The sequence below is a fragment of the Rana temporaria genome, chromosome 9, assembly GCF_905171775.1.
Source record: "Rana temporaria chromosome 9, aRanTem1.1, whole genome shotgun sequence".
NCBI classification, from domain to species: Eukaryota; Metazoa; Chordata; class Amphibia; order Anura; family Ranidae; genus Rana; species Rana temporaria.
In genome coordinates, this window is record NC_053497.1 from 68,576,316 (window position 1) to 68,599,484 (window position 23,169).

The 23,169-nt window shown below is 41.0% G+C and overlaps 1 protein-coding gene across 2 annotated transcripts in view; it reads right to left on the bottom strand.

Annotated features, from left to right (window-relative positions):
- GPC3 (glypican 3) overlaps window positions 1-23,169 on the bottom strand; it is a 635,735-nt gene that overhangs the window by 391,706 nt on the left and 220,860 nt on the right. The window lies entirely within an intron of this gene.

Genomic DNA, 23,169 nt, shown 5'->3' on the forward strand with positions numbered 1-23,169 from the left:
CAAGGATGATGATGACGGGTGTATTATACAATGATGATTATAAACGATGATGGGTGTATTATACAATGATGAATATAACAATGACAGGTGTATTATACAATGATTAGGATGGGTGTATTATACAATGATGAGGATGATGATAATGGGTGTATTATACAATGATGAGGATAAAAATTAGGATGGGTTTATTATACGATGAGGATAGCGATGACGGGTGTATTATATGATAAGGATGATGACAACGAGTGTATTATACAATGATCAGGATAGTGATGACTAGTGTATTATACAAGGATGAGATGAGGATGATGGGTATATTATACAATGATGAGGATAGTGATGACAGGTGTATTGTAACACCCCTCTACTTTCAGTACGGGCGTTACACTAAAATTAGTGGGGAATGGGAGGCTTAATCACTCCCATTCACGAATTGTGGAAATTATAGGCTGCTGCCAATTCCAGAATCTGTCCTGTAGGTCAGTCTGCGCGCCAGGGGTGCGTTGACACCCCTGGGCGGCAGTTGGCGCTAGAGGGGTTCTGGGGTATCCACCTCCTTTCAGCAGCCAATCAGGGGGGTTTTTCCCCCGTTGGGCATGCTGGGAGGGGGATATATCTGTAGCGGCCGTTTTTGGCGGGTTGTTCTTGCGGGGCCCGAGTTCCAGGTGCGGTACCCACCTTCAGGGTACACGCATCCATGGGCCCTGCCACCGCGTCCTGCCATGCCGAGGTCGTGCATTATGCACCTTAATTAGAGAGGGACCCCAGCGGCTTGCTGGGTCCCAAACTGTTGCTGAGAGGATCCCAAGCTGGGAGCTGTGCGGTGGTAATTGGCTCGGGAGAACCTAGAACCAGAGGTTGTCCGGAAGGCCTAGACGAACCAGTCACCGCACTGTATGACAGGTATGGTTAAGCGGTCAGTGGGTGGCATTGATTTAACTAACTGGGAGGATCTACTCAAAACTGATTTTTCTAAATCCTAAATTGTCCAGCCTGTGGCAGAGGCCCTGAGGCAGGCCTGTGGCAGAGGCCTGTATCCTCCCAGTGATTTTTTGCAAGTAGCGCTCCAGTTGCCAGGCCTGAGATAACTGCCTGTCCGGGGGCACTTTACCCACCCTGATTGGGTGGCGACGAATTGATCTCCATCATTGCTGAGAGCAGGCTTGCGCTCTCCTAACATCTAAAGGCCCGATACTAAAGTTCCTCTACACTCATCAGCCTTTTTCCTGTCGTGTGCCCTGTTGATGTTGGCCAGTTTGGGCCTTGGAATAAAGCTTTGAAACTGAATTAGTGTCTGGATACTTGCTCTTTATTCACACTCACAGAAGTCACCCCTAGACCAAGTCAAGAAGGCAACCTAGAAAGCCGATCCTGAATCAAACAGCGGCTCCTTCGGGGATAGCGCTACATATACAATGATGATGATGATGATGATGATGACAGGTGTATAATATGGGGATAAACATAGTGATGATGCGTGTATAATATGGGGATGACGATGATGGGTGTATTATATAATGACTGGAGCATCAGGGTGTCAGTGTCAGCGAGTGTGCCATTCACTGGTGCCACATCATGTATCACTGGCTGCTTTGCAATACATGATTTTGGGGATTTCTGCCATGCCATGTACTGACTACGGCACACTACATAATGGTCACAAATTGTGAGTACATCTGTCCTGTAATGTTTGCAGCTATATACACCCACCCGCTTCCTTCCTGTGTATAGAAACCTTTTCTCCATCATCACTGACTGCAGATATACATCATCTGTCCTGTTACATTATATATAGCTGTATACAGGACAGATGATATATATCTGCATACCATGATACCCAGAATAATGTAAAAAGGATTTGTGTAAATTCTAAAAGCAGAGTCAAGCAAAAGTTCAGAGATTAACGATAGTTCCAATTCTAAACAGAAGTCTTTTGTACCAGATACACGTTCTATAGAAATTGATGTAGAGGACCATGAAGTTTTGCTTAAGACAAAATTCATGAATAAAGCTTCAGAATTAAATCTTAGAATATTTTAAAAGCTCATGAAAATAGTTAAAGAGATTCTACATTTTGATGAGAATAAGAATGTTTTGGATAATGCAGACATTTTGAATTAAATTCAGAAAGATTTAATTTAAAGGAAGAAAATAAAAATATTTGTTTTAAAATATGGCTGTCGTGTAATTATAGCCAGCAGTTCAAACCACTAATAGTAACGGATGATGGACAAAATGCATTGCAATGAGTAGGAGAGATTAAAACAATTAATACATTTTTATACAGTAGAAAAAGATCATACTACAGAGATACTAGACTGTTTAAAAGTATCAACTGATGACAATCCATTATTTTTTTTTGAGGAAGTTTGAAAAGGTATATAGAATTGTTTTGGAAATTGCACAAGGCCATACTTCAGCTTCCATGATTAAAAGTTTTGTAATTAAATTTACTTTTTTAGACCCAGCTTCTGTTGTGTTGGCTACTCAAAAACAAAATTTACAAGAAGCTTTAGAGATTATTGATATAGTTTGAAAGCAGATTAAACTGATCAAACAAAATCAAGATGGCGATCAGAGAGTTGCCACGTGTATGGCCACACCCAATCATGGGAAGATACACATAACAGGCAGAAATAAAGTTTCAAAGCAGACAGGAAATGTTATTTGTCTTTATTGTAAGAAGTATGGGCATTTTGAGAGAGAATGCATAAAATATAATATAGATTCACAAAGAAAAATTTGGAAATTAGAAAATGAAAAAACTTATAAGCAATCTATTCATCCTTGTTCAAACAATAGGTTGATTGATTTGCCTTATGCCTCAGAAGTCAAACAGATCAGCACACTGACTGTTAATGACAGTTCAATCAATATGACAAACAATGCTGTCACTGACAGAGATGGTTTACTTCCATTGCCAAAATCAGGATTAAATCAAGTTTTGACTGCTCCAACATTAAATTATGTTGCTCCAATTTTATTGAATAAAAGTGGAAGACCATATGTACAAGGTCTATGAATGGTAGGAAAGCAAAATGCTTAAAAGATTTAGGAGCTGAACTTAATTTAACTAAACACAAATTACCTGTGAATACTAATTCTCCAAAATGCAACCTAATTGGTTTTAGTGGAAAAGAAAATGCAGTTGGCAACTAAAGTTTCTAATGTGACTTTTGAAATTCCAGAACTTCTGAAAACTAACATTGACATCTGATGTTGTCAATATGCAGAGAATATTCCTGGCATTGATGTGATTATTAAAGATAGGAGATTTACATTATTCTACTATATGGAAAGATTCATCTAGGCCCAAATCTATGTTAATTGATCCTTCCATGTACAGTAATTTTGGACGTTTTTTTACAGCAATTGCGGACAGGTCTTCAGATTATAATTGGCCACATACAGGAACCAATCTCATATTGAAACAATGGGTTCAATCATATAAAAATCTTTGGAGTCATACGAAAAATTATACAGGCTTGTTTAAAGATACTGAAGAAGATATTGAAGGTAGAGACCGCAAACCACAAATTCCATATAAGTTACCACAAGAATCAATAGGTCCAGTTTCTGCCATTATACACAAGTTTTTACATGAAGGAATATTAAAGAAAGCACAATGTAGTGGTAAATAATTGTATTTGAATGCTGATCATTTGTATTTTTTATCAGTTGATTTAAGATCACTGAATAAATGCAATAAAAATCACAACAGTGTTCCCAATTTAAATTTAATGTCATACCTGGATGCCAAGGCCAAAGTATTTTCTGTACTGGAGATCTCAAACAGCCATTTTTCAGTATCATAAGCTAAAAGCTGTCAATATAAAAACTTGCCTTCAACTTTACTAAAGACACCTATGCATTCACTAGAATAATCCAAGGATTGGACATTAGTGATGGTATAGTGCACGAGTGCTTAGAGAAATTATCAAATTCTCTTGACCAGAATGTATTTTCCAGCATGTGGACAAGTTTTTGCTGACTACACAGAGTATAAAGGAACATATCACTCTTTTGTCTGAGTTATTTACTTTGTTGAAAATGGCAGGGCTGAAACTGAACACAGAGACAGTTTAGATGATGAAAAGGCAGGTAGCATTCCTTCATGCAAATTAGTCATGGACAGAGACAATTATCACAAGAAAAAGTTAGAACCATTTTGCAATTTCAATAACTCACAAGGCATTACATCAATCTTTGACTGAAGTAAATCATTGCAGAGAGTTTGTACAGAAATGCAATTATAAAGTTAAACCACTATTTGACTTTTTGAAACAAAAAGATGTTGTGTTTGATCAATCAATGGGGGTCAAACCCAGACAGATGCCTTTGAAATGTTGAAAAGGGATCTGCAGAATGCTACTTCGTTGAATACTGTTGAATTTTGTTCTTCTATTCCCTTTGTATTGCAAACTGATGTATCTGAGAATTCGATCTCAGTGACTTTGTCTCAATTAAAAGAATTTGATCAGAAAATAATAGGCATCTTCTCAAGAGGTTTGACAAATATGGAGCTTTCTTTTGGTAGCAATTGATTACCTTGGCAGTTTTTATTTTTTGCGCTATTAACAAAAAATGTAAATTATGTTTTACATTTTGCTATAATAAATATGATTTTTTTTTAAAATAAATGTATTCATCAGTTTAGGCTGAAATATATTCTTCTACATATTTTTGGTAAATTATTTTGCAATAAGCGCATATTAAGTGGTTTGAGCAAAAGTTATAGCTTCTACAAAAAAAAGGGGATAGATTTATGGCATTTTTATTTTTACTAGTAATGGCGGCAAGCAGCGATTTTTTTTTTTTTTTAAATCGTTTATTTATATACCACATGAGGCCGGTCCACATGGACCATAATACAAACATTACATCTACTGATGCCAACAGGCGCACATAACAGTAACAGCAGAAAGCGGATATGCGTCTTAACAGTATTCATGCGGCACTTTCTAACACATTATATCACGGGCCCGTGGCTCAGCCTCCCGCTTTTTCTCATTTTCTAGGAGCGAAATGAGTGAAGAGGAGAGAGAAGAGATTGCCGGACCTGCTCATTGAGCAGTCCAGCAAGTAAAGAAGAGAGAGGGAATAAGAGAGGTGGGTGGGAGAGGGGATGGGGTAGGGGGGGGGTGGGAAATGGGGGGGGCTCGCGATCATGGACATCAAGCAGCGATTTTTATCAGGACTGTGACATTGCAGCAGACAGATCGGACACTTTTTTGGGACCATTGACATTTATACAGCGATTGGTGCTATAAAAATGCACTGATTACTGTGTAAATGTTACTGACAGGGAAGGGGCTAACACTAAGGGGCGATCAAGGGGTTAAATGTGTTTCCTGCTAGGCATTTCTAACTGTGGGGGGATGGAACTCACTGGAGGAGACAGGTCGCTGTTTCTAATCTTTAGGAGCAGACGATCTGTCTCTCCTCCCCTGACAGACCCGGGATTTGTGTGTTAACACACACAGATCCCCGTTCTGACTCTCGTGCCCGCGATCGCCGGTGGGCATCTTGATGGGCAGCCACGCACATCGGGTTCCCTGCCATGCAGCGGGGGTGCGTAAGCCTGCTAAGGCTCTTAAAGGAGCCGACGTACCTGTACGTTGGTTCCTGCAGAGCTGCCAAACTGCCGCAGTATATGTATGTGGGCCGGTCGGGAAGTGGTTAATGTGTGTTACTAATAAACATGTAAACTAGCTTATGGAATATCACCGAGTATGTGCACTGCAAGCACCTCCAATACCCAGCTTTCCATGAGAAAAACAATTAAACTACCGTATATACTCGAGTCAACCCGAATATAAGCTGAGGCACCAATTTTTTCCACAAAAAACTGGGAAAACGTATTGACTCGAGTAAAAGCCTAGGGTGTCCATCTGCATGCCTCACTGTGCCTTACTGTGTCTAAGTGCATGCCTCACTGTGCCCATGCCTCACTGTGACCATGACTAGACTTATGTTTAACATGCGAGTATATACAGTAGAAGGGGTGCCCGGCTTTGAAAATAATAGGTGCTCCCCAGCCATAGGTCCCCCAGACAGAAAACTTTGCACACTCGTAGAGGAGAACTGGGGCGACATGTGTGCCAAGTTTCGGTTGGCTGGTACCGAGTCGCCAAAGTTACTGGAGAAATTACCGTTTAACATGGGAGTCTATGGCAGGGGTGCCAACTTTGAAAAAATCGGTGCTCCCCGGCCAACAAACTTTGCACACTTGTAGAGGAAGAGTGGGGCCATATGGCCGGCCGGTACCAGGTCCCCAAAGTCGGGGAGATCAGGTGCAAAAAGGTGACTCGAGTATAAGCCGAGGGGAGCATTTTCAGCACAAAAAAATTAGCTGAAAAACTAGGTTTTCGAATCTGTCCTAATTATATTAGACTTAATCACCTGGCCAGCAGTCTCTACAGGTATGTCATATACATTAGATTATTACCATTTCCAGATAAAAAATTTAATGTCTTTAGGCACCTTTAAAAATGTATGGTTACTTTAAGGTAGTATTAATTAAAACTTATCTCATAAATCTCATTAAAAAACAATAAACCATCAAAGCAGTAAATCATAGAAATCTCTTAACATTTTTCTACATGCCGACAATGTGACACTGTTTAATCACTGCAACGATAAAAACTGTTCCAACTTTGATGAATCAAAGCCAGTTAAATTGTTGTTTTCCAATAAAGATTAGAGAAAAATCGTACAAGGATGTGATGGATGTATATCTTGTATATGTAAGAGAAAAAAAAAATCAACACTATAATTCTGGAAGTAATGACTTTGCTTTGAATATTTTTAAAACATCAATCCATTGTGGAGGGGTGGAAAAAAAATTATCGATTAACTGCCAGAACTGTGAGAGAATTCTTCGCTCTTCTCTGATGCCTACATAAGATTATCGAGAGCGGCATTTAGTGTACAATACGGCGTAAAACTAAACAGATTGCCTCATTAGAGATAATGCACGGCCTGTTTGTCTTTCCGCAAAGACTGGTGCTGATTAAAAGATATTCGTCCACACAGTGAAACAAAACTGAATATACAATGGCTACAAAGCGTTTCAGTCTCAACCCAGGGAAGGAAGCTTTGATAGAAGGTATTCTTAACAGAGTGCCAGATGGTAAAATATGCAGGGTTTTGACACCACTGTTGCTTAGTTCTTTTTTAATAGTTTGTCTGTGCCAATGTGTCAAAGAACTTTAGGCACAAAAATCAGCATGACTCATATTACAGAAAAACAAAATGCTAGAAGAAATAAAATTTAAAAGAGAAGTTAATTTCTCCAATGTCAAAATAACTAAACACATAGGACATTTAAATGATATAAAAGGCATATTTTGTATCTAAATCTGCTATATAAAGTACACCGTTTTTGATTTTTGAAAGCCTATAATGCTTTCTGAAAGTAAAAGTTTATTGGGTTTTGTCCCTGTGTTTTTAACGGCTATGCACAGATTTGAGTCTTCTCTCCAGTATAAGGCCACTACTTATTAGCATGTCATACCTGTGTATGTTCCTGGTGCCACACCTGCAGCCCAAGGGCCACATGTAGCCCTTTGGTTTTTGCAGTGCAGCCCTCACTCAGACCCAGTAGTCAAACAATGAAAGAGGCGCCCCTTTCCTTGTTTTTCTCCTAGTCTTTTTGGTGGCAGCCCTGACAGACTCATCAATATATATATATATATATATATATATATATATACACACACACATACATACATACACATACACACATATATACATACACACACATATACATACACACACAGGTGAAACTCAAAAAATTTGAATATCATGCAAAAATTAATTTATTTCACTAATGCAACTTAAAAAGGTGAAACTAATATATGAGATAGTTCAAGTCGTGATTTGTCATAATTGTGATGATTAGAATATTACATGCAATCAATAAAACAAGGATTGTACATAGAACAATATCGGACCTCTAAAAAGTATAAGCATGCATATGTACTCAGTCATTGATTTGGGCCCCTTTTGCAGCAATTACTGCCTCAACGCGGTGTGGCATGGAGGCTATCAGCCTGTGGCACTGCTGAGGTGCCACAGGATGCTTCAATAGCGGCCTTCAGCTCTTCTGCATTGTTCGGTCTCATGTCTCTCATCTTTCTCTTGGTAATTCCCCATAGATTCTCTATGGGGGTTCAGGTCAGGTGAGTTTGCTGGCCAATCACGCACAGTAATCCCATGGTCATTGAACCAGGTTTTGGTGCTTTTGGCAGTTTGGGCAGGTGCCAAGTCCTGCTGAAAAATTAAGTCAGCATCCCCATAGAGCTTGTCTGTGGAAGGAGGCATGAAGTGCTACAAAGTCTCCTGGTAGATGGCTGTGTTGACCCTGGACTTAATGAAGCACAGTGGACCAGCACCAGCAGATGAATTGTTTACCCAAATCAACACAGACTGTGGAAACTTCACACTGGACTTCAAGCATCTTTCAGTGTGTGCCTCTCCATTCTTCCTCCATACTCTGGGTCCTTGGTTAGCCCAGGTAAGACGCTTCTGACGTTGTTTGTTCAGGAGTGGCTTGACAAGAGGAATACAACATTTGAAGCCCATGTCCAGGATCTGTCTGCATGTGGTGGCTCTTGATGCACTGGCTCCAGCCTCAGTCCACTCCTTGTGAAAGTCCCCAACACTTTTGAATGGCCGTTTCCTGACAATCCTCTCCAGGCTGCGGTCATCCCTGCTGTTTGTGCACCTTTTTCATCCACACTTTTCCCTTCCTCGTAACTTTCTATTAATGTTCTTTGATACAGCACTTTGGGAACATCCAACTTCTTTTGCAATTACATTTTGAGGCTTTCCCTCCTTATGGAGGGTGTCAATGATGGTTTTCTGCACAGCTGTCAGGTCAGCAGTCTTTCCCATGACTGTGATTCCTACTGAACCAGACAGAGACTATTTAAAGGTTTAGGAACCCTTTGCAGGTGTTATGGCTTAATTAGCTTATTAGAGTGGGACACTTTGAGCATAGAATATTGCACCTTTTCACAATAATCACATTTTCAGAGATTGTGGATTTGGGGTTTTCATGAGCTGTAAACCATAATCATCACAATTATGACAAATCACGTCTTGAACTATCTTGCTTTGCATGTAATGAGTCTATCTCATATATTAGTTTCACCTTTTAAGTTGCATTAAGGAAATAAATGAACTTTTGCACGATATTCAAATTTTTCGAGTTTCACCTGTATATCCCTGCCCTTCGGACTATTAGGAACATTATACTGAGGTATCTTAGCATTTTGCCTTTTTACTTGTAAAAAAAAAAAAAAACAGTAGTCAGAAATGGAATTTTCGATTTGTAATGGGTCTGTAATAGCTGCGATCACTAAAAGTTTCATGTAACATGTCCCCAGTCTGACAGCTTGACTTCAGTCCCCAACAACTCCTGCAGCATAGTCTATGACCATATCCTCTTTTGTAGCAATACATATAATAAATATTGTATGCGGTCCTTTGGCAATATCAAGGAGAATCATTGAGGCCGATTATACCTTGTAAGTTGGCTAACACTGGCGCAGGACTTAAAAACAGGATTTTTATAATAGCTTACCTGTAAAATCCTTTTCTTGGAGTACACAACGGGACACAGAGCCAGTCATTACATAATAGGTTAAAGGTCACCAGTGGTGATTGGACACTGGCACAACCAATTGAAGACAGTTCCCCTCCATATAACCCCTCCCAACACGGAAGTACCTCAGTTTTGTAGCAAAGCAGTAAGGTTCCCATAAGAAGGGGGGGACCTCTGTGTCCCGTGGTGTACTCCAAGAAAAGTATTTTACAGGTAAGTTTGTATAAAAATCCATTTTTTTTTATTGTACACCACAGGACACAGAGCCAGTCATTACATAATAGGACGTCCCGGAGCAATGCTCAATGAAGTGTGGGAGACACAGATCAAGCAGGCCACTTACGGACAAGAAGCCCTATACTGCTGCCTGCAGCACACTACGCCCAAAGGCACCACACAGGAGGGAAAACGCCAATCATATGGACAAGTCTGTATATGGAGACACGGGGGGCTTAATATTAGTGCAGCAGCTATAAAAAGGATTTTCCTTTGAGCCATCCACTAGTTGGGATTACCTTATTAAAGGTCCCGACAGTGCTGTATGCTCATCTGTTGAGCCTATATGGTTGCATATTGCACCATTGGGGTCTGGACACTGCTCACCATCTCAGCTACAAAACCTGAGTCTGATCCTATCCAGCTAATATCGGATTGACACTCAGATTTATCTCTATTTGCATAATCTGCATTTAAGAAAAACAATTTGATATGAGACCACTCCATTGGAGTTAGAAAGAACCGTGACTACATTGCTCCCTATATGTGACCCATGATGGCTAAACACCAGAAACACGTCGGGTACTAGGGAACAACAATTACAGGAGAGTCTTAGGCCGCGTACACACGATCGGTCCATCCAATGAAAACGGTGTGATGGACCGTTTTCATCGGTTAACCGATGAAGCTGACTGATGGTCAGTCGTGCCTATACACCATCGGTTAAAAAAACGATCGTGTCAGAACGCAGTGACGTAAAAAACAATGACGTGCTGAAAAAAACTAAGATCAATGCTTCCAAGCATGCGTCGACTTGATTCTGAGCATGTGTGGATTTTTAACCGATGGACGTTATCAGACCGTTCTCATCGGTTTAACCGATCGTGTGTACGCGGCCTTAGTGCCACGGTTATATATTTACTCTTTTGTATGGTCCATGCTGTTTTGTCACACACATGCATACCTTGTTTTTGTTGCATGTTTTTATATACAGTTGTAACCATGTTCATTTTGTACTATTAAAAACCTTTTTATACATATCAGTGTCTGGCTTACAAGATCTCACCCCAGGGGGAACAACATTCTTATCTATTAGTTTTGGGATGCGGCCAGTACACTGATCTCATTGAGATGATGACTACCTCTTTTTTTTCTACGCCCAAAGGCGGTATCCTCGTGTCCTTTGACGTCCACTTGATAGAACTTGGAAAATGTATGGACTGAAGACCAAGTAGCAGCTTTACAGATCTGAGCCATTGAAGCCTGGTGATGCACTGCACATGAAGCACTTATTGCCCTGGTAGAGTGTTCCTTAACAGAAAAAGGAGGAATCCTGTTTTTTGAACCATAAGCTTGAATAACTACTTGACAAATCCACCTTGCTATGGTCGCGCTTGTCCCTTCTTGGGACCATCTGGAAAAATAAACAAAACATCTGTTTGACGTATCTGAGCGGTTGCCTGCAGATACACCTAGTAAAGGTGTTATTACTCGCTAGAGCAGTAAGCTCTCACTACATCTAGCGAGTGCAATAACTTTTCCCCCGCTGTCTGCGGATCCGGAAAAAAGGAAGGCAGAACAATATCTTGATTCAAATGAAATGCCAACACCACCTTTGATAAAAAGGTAGGATGGGGTCGTAGAACATTTTTGTCCTTGTGACAAATAAAATAAGGCTCTTTACAAGAAAGAGCTGCTAATTCTGATACTCTCCTAGCAGAAGAGATGGCAATCAAAAAGGCCAATTTCCTGCGCAAAAGAATCAAATTAATATAATAGGTTCAAAAGGTTGCTTTTGCAACACTGACAATACCAAATTCAAATCCCACGGGCACAAGGGAAACTTGACTGGCAGATTGATCTGCAGTACCCCTTGAATGAAAGCCCAAACTAGGCAATGAGATGCCAGCGGTCTTTGAAAAAAGACTGATAGAGCTGATGGTACTAAGGGCTAATTTCATATCCACTCCTAACTGGCAAAAGGCGAAAATTATACTTATGTCATACTTCTGAGGATTCCATTTCTTGGTTTCACACCAGGAAACGTATGCCTTCCAGACCAGGGGCGGATCCATAGTCTAGTCTCGAGAGGGGCACTGCCAGAAAATACTTTTTTTGCAGGCAATTTATCGGGGGAAATGGTTGGTGTTGGCGTTTCAATCATCCTGGCACCATGGTTGTTATGTGTCAGGATGATTGAAGCCCATTATTTCTATTATTACATTGCAATATAAAATTAAATGGTTCAACTCACCATAATGCAGAATCAGAGGGAGCCCCGAGTGTGTCATTTTCCACATTGACCTGCCTTCAGATGCAGCGTGTCACTTGCCACGTCACCTGCCACACATTGCAGATCACACTTGCCATGTCACCTGCCACATGTTGCTGATTGTCACTTGCCACACATTGCGGATTACACTTGCCACATGTTGCTGATTGTCATTGGCCTGCGAAGGTGCAGATTGTCAGATTGAAGGCAGGAAGCAGGGAGGGAGCTGGCCACTGGATGTAAACTTTAGCTATGCAGTCTGCCCATGGGTTGCTTCATTACATTTTCAGTCCTGCTTCTGAAACAGTAATCAAGCAGTTGGTCACCACAGCACAGCTAAAGTTTGCATCCAGTGTCAAGCAGGGAGAAATATGCTCATCTAAAGGCATACTGTGGGGATGTGTTCTTGCACTCAGACTAATCACTTGTCACCACTTTCTGCTCTTGTTGCATCTGAATAGATGGCTACAAAGTGAGTTTATATAGAGCAGAATGAATTGTACACACAAACTAAACAAATGCAGATGGGGTCTCTGGAATGTTTCTAAGTTATTAATAATCAGAGGTCATCTGAATTTTGACAGACTGTGCCTGTCAACTGCCTAACTGTATACGCTGCACACCAAAGTTGGAAAATATTGTCTGAAATTATAAAGTTGACATGCCAAGAAATGTCAGACTTGCGGTGACCTCTGATCCCTTGATTTCCCAGCAATAGCAGCTCCCATACTGGAGGAAAAGAGGACTCCAGTGGTAACTTGTGAAGCTCTGGTGAACTACATGCCCAAGAGGGTGACGACAGTGCTGTAAAATAATGGTGGACAAAATCTTGACACTTTGGGACCAATTTGGACATTTTCACCTAGGGGTGTACTCCCCTTTGTTGCCAGTGGTTTAGACACTAATGGCTGTGTTTTGAGTTATTTTATTTTTATACAAGCTGTACACTCACCACTTTACATTGTAACAAAGTGTAATTTCTTCAGTGTTGTCACATGAAAAGCTATAATAAAATATTTACAAAAAAGTGAGTGGTGTACTCACTTTTGCGAGATACTGCAAGTATTCACAGCCTTTGCTCAATACTTGTTGAAGCACCTTTGACATCAATTACAGCCTCAAGTCTTTTTGAGTATGATGCTACAAGCTTGTCACAACGATTTTTGGCCAGTTTCTACAAATTCTTCTTGGCAGGACCTCTCAAGCTCCATCAGGTTGGATGGGGTGCATCGGTGCAGCCATTCCGACAGCCATTGTCAGATCTCTCCAGAGATGTTCAATTGGGTTCAAGTCTGGACCACTCTAGAACATTCAGAGTTGTCCCGTAGCCACTTATTTATCTTGGCTGTGTGCTTAAGGTCATTGTCCTGTTGCAAGATGAACCTTCACCCCAGTCTGAGATCCAGAGCGCTCTGGAGCAGGTTTTCATCAAGGATGTCTCTGTACATTGCTGCATTCATCTTTCCCTCAATCCTAACAGGTCTCCTAGTTCCTGCCCCAGAAAACATCCCCACAGCATGATGCTGCCACCACCATGCTTCACTGTAGGGAAGTTATTGGCCAGGTGATGAGCGGTGCCTGGTTTCATCCAGACATGACACTTGCCATTCAGGCCAAAGAGTTCAATTTTTGTTTCATCAGACCAGAAAATTTTACTTTCTCATGGTCTGAGAGTCCTTCAAGTGCCTTTTGGCAATCTCCAGGTGGGCTGTCATGTGTCTGAGGAGTGGCTTCCGTCTGGCCACTCTACCATACAGGTCTAATTGGTGAAGCACTGCAGAGATGGTTGTTCTCCTGGAAGGTTCCCCTCTCTCCACAGAGAAATGCTGAAGCTCTGTCAGAGTGACCATTGGGTTCTTGGTCACCTCCCTGACTAAGGCCATTCTCCCCTAGGCGGCCCCCTCTAGGAAGAGAACTGGTGGTTCCAAACTTCTTCCATTTGGGAGCCACTGTGATTATTGGAACCTTCAATGCTGCAGAATTTTTTTTGTACCCTTCACTAGATCTGTGCCTTGATATAATCCTGTCGCAGACTTCATAGCTTGGTTTGTGCTCCGACATGTCCTGTTAACTGTGGGACCTTATGTCCAATCAACTGAATTTACCACATATGGACTCCAATAGATAGTTGTAGAAACATCTCAGGGATAATCAGTGGAAACAGGGTGCACCTCAGCTCAATTTTGAGTGTCATGACAAAGGCTGTGAATATTCATGTACACGTTTTTTTTGTTTTTTTATTTTTTAATAAATTCGCATAGATTTTAAACCATTTTTTTTTCACAAATTTTGAGGAAAATAATTAATTGAATCTGTTTTGGAACGAGGCTATAAAATAAAAAAATATGTGGAAAAAGTGAAGCACTGTAAATAATTTCCAGATGCACTGTACTGTTGGACTACAACTACCAACAGCCTTTGCGGCTGTCGGTTTGTAGTCCTTAATGAACTACCACAGCACTTTTAAGCACTGTGGTAGTTCATCGACTCTTCCTGTCAGTGTAAAACTGCCTGTATGATTTATGGGCAGAAAGCTTACACCGACAGTCTTCAGCAGACCTGCACGGCATCTGCTGATCCCTGGTACATTGCTTTCCAGGCTCCTAAAACAAAAAATAGAAAATGATAAAAAAAATTTTACCTGCAAAAAAAAAATGTGCATTTATTATTTTGTTACAAAGGTGACCTTATCCTTTAACTGAACCCGCTGAAGTTAGAAGCCGATTGGCTACCATGCACATCTACATCAGATTTTGCACCTTTCAATTTTAGTAAATCAACCCCAGTGTGTCAGTAGCCAAGTGAGCAGTCTCCATATAAAAGAAGGAAGATAGGGGAGAAGAGATATGAGAATGTGGTATGGAGAGCTCACAAATAACATGGAATTTATCTTGAGTATCTGTAAGAATGCAAGTTTGTTTCACGTTCATAAAAAAAAAAAAAAACGCATCAATACGGTTCAGTGCCTTAGGGAAAGATGTGAATTTATTTGTGCATTCAAAACCGCATCAATTCTTCTAGGTACATTTGCACACAGTTTTTGAAGGAACTCAGCAGATAGGCTGTTTGAAATATTGTGGAGAACTAACCACAGATCTTCTGTGGATGTAGGCAGCCTCAAATCCTTCTGTCTCTTCAAGTAATCCCAGACAGATAATGTTGAGATCAGGGCTCTGTGGGGGCCAAACCATCACTTCCAGAACTACTTGCTCTTCTTTGTGCTGGAGATAGTTCTTATGACATTGGCTGTGTGTTTGGGATTGTTGTCCTGCTGCAGAATAAATTTCACACGCCTCGGTGTGGCATGATATACAAGTATCTACCTGTATTTCTCATTGTTGCTGACCAAATCTCCCACTCCATTTGCAGAGATGCAGGCCCAAACTTGCAAAGAACCTCCATCATGCTTCACTTTTGAAAGCAGACACTCATTATTGTACCGCTCTCCAGCCCTTCAGTAAACAAACTGCCTCCTGCTATAGTCAAATATTTCAATCAGTCCAGAGAACTTGCTGACATTTTTCTGCAGCCCATCCCATATGTTTTCATGCATAATTGGAGTTGCTTAGTCTTGTTTCCACATCAGAGGTATGGCTTTTTTGCCACAATTCTACTATGAAGACCACTTCTGCCCAGACTTTTCCAGACTGCAGATAAGAGGTACCTGTGTCCCCCTCATTTCCCCTAATTATGTGCTGATGGCATTGCTGGACATATTCCGATTTCAAAGGAAAGTAAGCATAATGTGTCTTTCATCTACTGCATTAAGTTTCCTTGGCCAACCTTTGCGTCTACAGTCCTGGACATTGCCAGTTTATTTGTGTTTCTTCTAAGGAGCTTAAACAGCACAACTTGAAACCCCAGCCTGCTTTTAAATCTGTGCCTGGAAAAGGAATATGCTGTTGCAGTACAACTACCTTTTGTCATGTGCTCAGTCTTGCCATGGTGTATGACCTGTGACATGAACCTGTCCTCCACAACCTAACCACAGTAGTAGAGTTTGGCTATACCTCACTCAATTTTAAGAATCGTACACAGCTGCTTCTGTTTCAGTTAATGACTGTGCTTCAACTTACAGTACATATGAAATTGATGATCATTAACACCCGCTTGTTATAATTGGTTAATCATACACCTGACTAATCCTAATCTAATCACCTGACTTTGTGCAAGTGTAAAAATGGATGCTGGTTTAGGGTAGTTACACCAAATAATCATTTGATTTAGACTTTTTTTGTTCGCTCGGTTTGCATTTTGTAAATTGATCAAAATAATTAATCAAAATATATATTTTTGAAAGCATTCTTACTTTACAGAATTTCTTCACACCTGTCTAAAACTTTTGCACAGTACTAAATGTGTGCATGATAGGCGAAAATAGTCAATGCCAGAGGGGTGTATTTACAAATATGTTCAAAGACTGTGAGAGGAGTTAAAATATATTTTTTTTAATAAGGGATAAGAGCCAATGTCTAAGCTGTATATGTTTAAACATTCAGAGGCGGTGCTTTGAACCTCTCTGATTAAGGGTCATGAAGAAAATCAAACCCTTTTCTAACAAGGAGCGGACTTTACTGAGGCCCTGTATTGTCCACCAAAACAATACGGTAAAGGATTCAAGACCTGGTGGGAAGAGTGGGTTTCCCATATAGGAGTATGGCAAGATGAGGGAAGAGCAAGTTACCTAAAGCTTTCCCAAATCTTTAAAGTATATTTCAACACTGGGCCGAGTTTGTGGCTGTAAAGTGGTAGGGTTCTAAGGGAGTGTTTTTCTATTAATTGGTGAAGAGAAGGCCTCACGTTCTACCCACAAAGGGCTTTCTTGGCCTCATTCAATGTGACAAGAGAAGCACCTTTGGTTGCCTGATAATATTTTGTGAAGTTCGGGACTCTCAGGCCACCCGGATGCCTGTGGACATACATAGTACATCTGGGAATCCTCGGATTTAGGTTGCACCATATAAAAGGAGGTGATTTTGGAAAAATAGAATGGCATTAAGGGGGTACTGAAATGGGAGGGGTCCAGAAAAGATTCATGAGTTTCGTCAAGATGGTAATTTTTATAGACTGAATCTATCCCATCCAAGAGATGTGGTGTCGATCCCAGGACATTTTAGCTTTCAAATAATGGAGATGTAATTGGCCGAATATAGAGCAGAATAACTAGGGGTGAGTTTGATGCCCAAATAGTCCAATTGTTTGTTTTCCCAGGTAAAACGTTTCGAGTTTCAAGGGTAGTTGGGCAAAGACACATTAGGAGTAAGTGACTTATCTTCATTGATACGTAATCTAAAAACTTGAGCAAATTAGTTTAAGATGGAGATCAAGTTGGGCAGAGATATAAAGGGTTGGGTCAAGGTAAGCAGAAGGTCATCGGTGAAACGGCTGACTTTATATGTGCGTGAACCATCATGTATGCCATGAACTTTCAGGTAGAGCTTAGTTAAATGTGCCAATGCTTCCAAAGCCAGAACAATCAAGATTCAGGAAGCAGGGCAGCCTTGAAATGTTCCCTGCTCTATTGGGAAATGGGCAGAGAGATAGTTTCTGTAGTGGAGCTAGCCAAGGAACATTAATAAAAGGGACTTTATTCAGGAAAGGAAACATTTCCCGAATCCCTCTGTAGAGAGAGCGCACTGAATGTACTCCCATGAGATGGCATAAAAAGGCCTTATGCATGTCCAATGACAAAAGCATGTCTTGGAGGTTGATTGGTGGAGGAGATGCAGCAGATTGATCAACCTTGTGTGTGTTGTGTCAGGGGCAGGGCCGATCCGCCCTATAGGCTCACTATGCAAGCCGCTTAGGGCCCCGCAAAGCTGCGGAGGGCCCCCTAAATTACTAGAGGCCCCGCCTGGTGAGAAGTCATTTTCAGCCCCTCACCCTGCTACTCAACTCGCTGGCTGCATGGGAGAAGAGGTAAGAAGTCAGCACCCCCCACTTCTCAGTTTAATGTAAGATGTCATTTCCAACAGCAGAACACCTCCGTCGGCAGTGACATGTCATTTTTGGCAGCCCCCCGCTTCAGCTTTAATGTGACATGTCATTTTGCTTAGGGCCCCAGGGAGGTCAGGATCGGCATTGGTCAGGGGCCTGCTGAGAAGGGACAAAGCCTACCTGATCATTACGTTTTAAGGCAGCAAGTAAAGAGTTTAGTCTGGTAGTTAAACCTTTTTTTTGTTTAAAGATATGTTTATTAAGAGTTTAATTGTCATAAAGAAAACAACACATAATAAACAACAACAGGTCACAACCGCAACAAGATCACACCTCCCGTGTCTCAAAAGGGATTTGTACACAAAAAAAAACTTTGTTTTTTTCCCCCTATTTTCAGCAGAGAAATTGTTATATACAGTTAGGTCCATATATATTTAAAAAAAAAATGTTTTCAGGTATTTACCAAAACATTTTCAAGCTATAGTTATATGATGGGTAGGAACTGAAAATGCACACTCTCTGGTTTAATTTGAGAGTATGTACATCCAAATCGGAGGAAAGGTTTAGGAATTACAGCTCTTAAGAATAGCCAATCCCCCTTTTTCAAGGGACTTAAAGTAATTGGACAATTGAATCAAAAGCTGTTTCATGGCCAGGTGTGGGCTACTCCATTATTTCTTCAATTAAGCAGGTAAAAAGGTCTGGAGTGGATTCTAAGTGTGATATTTGCATTTGGAATCTATTGCTACATCATACGTTCACAGGAGCTGTTCATGCAAGTGAAACAGGCCATTGTATGGCTTCAAAAATGAAAGAAATCCATCAGAGAGAAAGCAGCAACATTAGGAGTGGCCAAATTAACAGTTTGGTACATTCTGAGGAAATAAGAATGCCCTGGTGAGCTCAGCAACATAAAAAAGCCTGGACGTCTACGTTAGAAAACAGTGGTGGATGATCGCAGAATCCTATCTACGGTAAAGAAAATCTCATTCACAACATCCAGACATCCTGGAGAGTGAAAGACACTCTCCAGGAGGTGGGCATATCATTGTCAAAGTCTACCATCAAGAGATGACTTCACAAGGGCAAATACAGAGGGTTCACCAAAAGGTGAAAACTATTCATAAGCCTGAAGAATAGAAAAAAAAATAGACCAAAAAGCATCTAAAAGGCCAGACCAATTCCAGAAAAGCATTCTTTGGACGGATGAAACTAAGATTAATCTGTACCAGAATGACAGGAAGAAAGAAGTGTGGAGAAGGCTTGGAACAGCTCATGATCCAAAGCACACAACGTAATCTGTAAAACATGGTGGAGGCAGTGTGATGGCATGGGCATGCATGGCTTCCAATGGCACTGGGCCATTGGTGTTTATTAATGATGTGACCGAAGCAGACAAAATAATTCTGCAGTGTTTAGAAATATACAGTCAGCCCAGATTTAGCCAAATGCAGCAAAGTTTATTGAACGGCGATTTACAGTACAGATGAGCAATGATCCAAAACATACTGCAAAAGGAACCCAGGAGCTTTTGAAGAAAAAGAAGTGGAACTGTTTTGGAATGGAGCCAAGTGTCCGGTTTTTGGTATCTGCTTCCTGGCCAAATCTGATAAGAATCGTATGTGCGCACATAAAGCAAATTCTCACTCTGACCAGCAAACTGCAGCTTGAGAAAAACGTCCTCTTTTTTTATATCAAGCTTCATTTATATATGGTTCTGCAAAGCATATTCAAACACATGAGGGCATTTCATTATCTTACTTTGACCATTCTTTTACCATATCCACTACAGAACATTCTGCAATGGAAGAGTCAATGGCCTGATCTCAAACCAATTGAGCATGCATTTCACTTGCTGAAGGCAAAGCTAAAGGCAGAAAGGCCCACAAAGAACTGAAGACAGCTGCAGTTCGTCTTTGGTAAGGTCCATGGGTTCCAGACTTCAGGCCGTAAAGGAGTCTCAACAAAATATTAAAAATTAACATTTTATTTATGGTTATATTCATTCGTCCAATTACATTTAAACCGCTGAAAATGGGGGGACTGTATATACAAATGGTTGCAGTTCCTAAAATTTGTACTTGATATTTATATTCAACCCCTTGAATTAAAGCTGAAAGTCTGCACTTCAAACTCATTTGGATCATTTCATTTTAATTTCATTCTGGTAGCATACAGAGCCAAAAGTATGAAAACTGTGCCTGTGTCCAAATATGTATGGACCTAACTGTACTTATACATACATGAGAAGAAGCGACAATAGTGAAGACTAGTCTCCCGGACACAGACGCTAGGGTACGAGGGCTAGATATCAATCTATGCCCAATTTATTAGATACTATCTTGACATCAATAAAGATTAAGGAAATAGGGTGGAAATTATGTGGATTTCAATAATTTTTATGATCTTTGTTCGGTTTCTGTATCATTGCTATATAAGTCCTAAGCGAGGTGGGGTGGAAGTCTGGGTGGGATTTCAAATGATTACAGAGGTTAAAGTGGTTGTAAAGGCAGAAAATTAATTATCGTAATGCATTCTATGCATTAAGGTAAAAAGCCTTCTGTGTGCAGCAGCCCCCCAACACTTACCTGAGGTCCCTCTCTGTCCAGGAGTGTCTCAGCCATCCGAGATTCTCCCTCTTGATTGGCTGAGACACCGCATCAGCGCCACTGGCTAATGCTGCTGTCAATCAAATTCAGTTAGCTAATCAGGAGAGAGAGGTGGCGGGACTCCAGGTATGAATGGACAAAGGTAGCCATGACTCAGCTCGGGTGCTCCCAAAGCAAGCGGCTTGCTCTGGGGGCCCTGAACAGGAGGGAGGGGCCAGGATCACTGGTGAGGGGCATGAGAAGAGGAGGATCTAAGCTGCTCTGTAAATCCACTGCAACAGACCAGGTGAGTATAACATGTTTGTTATTTTTATAGGGAAAAAATAAGACTTTACAATCACTTGGTGTGGTGCTAGGGTGGCAGCATACTTTTTAAAGTAACAGAGAACCCATCTAGTCCAGAAGTCTTTGAGGGCTTGACTGAAAGTGAGCTACAAATGTGGCTAAAGTTTGCGGTAACAATCCAGTCTGAAAGGTGCAGTCTGATTGGGTGGACTTTTTGGGATAGGCATTTAACAAGTTGGACAACATGGAGCCCGATTTGTTAGCTTGTGCGTAAAGTTTAATTTTGTCCATCCAATTTGTTTCTTTGCCTTATAATTAAAGTGATTGTAAAGTCTGTTTTCTTTATTTATTTATTTTTTTAAATAACAAACATTTTATACTTACCTCCTCTGTGCAGTTGGTTTTGCACAAAGCAGCCAAGATCCTCCTCTTCTCGGGTCCCTCTTTGCTGCCCCTGGACCCTCCTTTCTATTGAGTGCCCCCACAGTCAGCAGCTTCCTATGGGGGCACTGAAGTCGAGTCACAGCTCAGTGTGTCCATTCAGACACAAAGCCCTGACCCAGCCTCACCCTCTCTTGGCTGAGGCTACTGCAGTGTCTCAGCCAATCAGGAGGAGTGTTTTCCGGACTGTTTGGACACTGCTGGAGAGAGATAGGGCTCAGGTAAGTAATTAGGGGGTGCTGTGGAGGCATCTACACACAAAAGGTTTTTTATCTTAATGCATTAAGATGAAAAACCTTCTCCTTACAGCCTCTTTTAAGCAGTAAATTGAGTTCCACTTTAATATCTTAGTCTAACAATCCATGATGTGCTGGCAAATATTTAGACTATACTGTGCATGTTTTAGTCACCAGCTGGTGGTTGCTGCAATGCCCTTTACTTTTGAGCCTATTCCAGGAATGTGTGTAATGGGAATATGGACAATTCAGTCACACCTTGTACAGGTGAAAACTTGACAGTAATTAGATCTGACACAGCCATAAGCAGATATAGCAATGTAGGGAGGAGATAAGTTTCATCACATTAGCTCTCCCATATTTGTGTTGCAACACATAGAAATGACAAGGCATTGATTGGATGCTATGTAACCCAGAACAAGAAGTTAACCTTCAGTAATTTTTTCAACTGTCTATTTATTAAATCTTCTGCCCTTGTTGTTTTAACTTTGGATAGGTCATTCCTCTGCTCTCCTCCTGCCTGGACTCATAGAGCCGACCTGAATAAAGGTAACCAATCTGGTACAGATTGCCATATTGTGATTTATTGTTATTGAAGTGTTTGCCTCTGCTCTTGGGGTTATTCTCAGGTTTTGAATCCCCTTAAAGCAGTGTTTCTCAAATCCAGTCCTCAAGGTGCCCCAACAGGTCATGTTTTCAGGATTTCCCTCAGATGAAACAGCTGTGTTAATTGCTAAGGCAGTGAAACTGATCAAATCACCTGTGCAAAATAATGGAAAGCCTGAAAACATGACCTGTTGGGGCGCCTCGAGGACTGGAGTTGAGAAACATTGCCTTTAGCCCTGGTTCACACTGGGTACGATTTGGAACGATTTGAGATGCGATTTGACATGTCAAATCGCATCTCAAATCGGCGGCAATTGTCGGCAATGGCACTGTCCTAATCAGTGCGACGCCGCATCTGCGATTTCAAAAAGTAGTTCCTGTACTACTTTTTGCGATTTCGGGCCGCGATTTACATTAAATTGCGGCCGAAATCGCGGCAAAATCGCAGCCGCGAAATCGCGGTAAAATCGCGCATTTTACCGCGATTTTGAATTCGCAGCAGTGTGAACCTAGGCTAAAGCAAACTGAATATGGGGACATATGGTAACAAGTCACATGACACCGGGGAGGGAAAATGGCTAATCGGGTGCAATTTGGAAGTTTTCACTTAGGGGTGTACATATACACACTGCAAATATTTTTTTGTGTTCATATGCACTTTAATAAAATTTACTGAAAAATTAATGAAACTAGGAAGTGTCCATTACATTTAAAGAAATAGCCCATTGAAGATAAAAAAAAATGACAAAACCAGCTTGTGCTGCCAGATATCAACTTCAATCTAGAGATTTCACCAGCAGTACTTTTTTCTGTCAATATATGCCCTCTGTCATGGCCAGTATCATTCCACCACATCCTGAGCCCAGGTCTCCCTGGACTCTCCCCATCCTGTTATTGGACAGTGAGAAATAAAGCAGTATCATGGAGAGCTAATCTCTCCATCAATCTGCTTTCTAC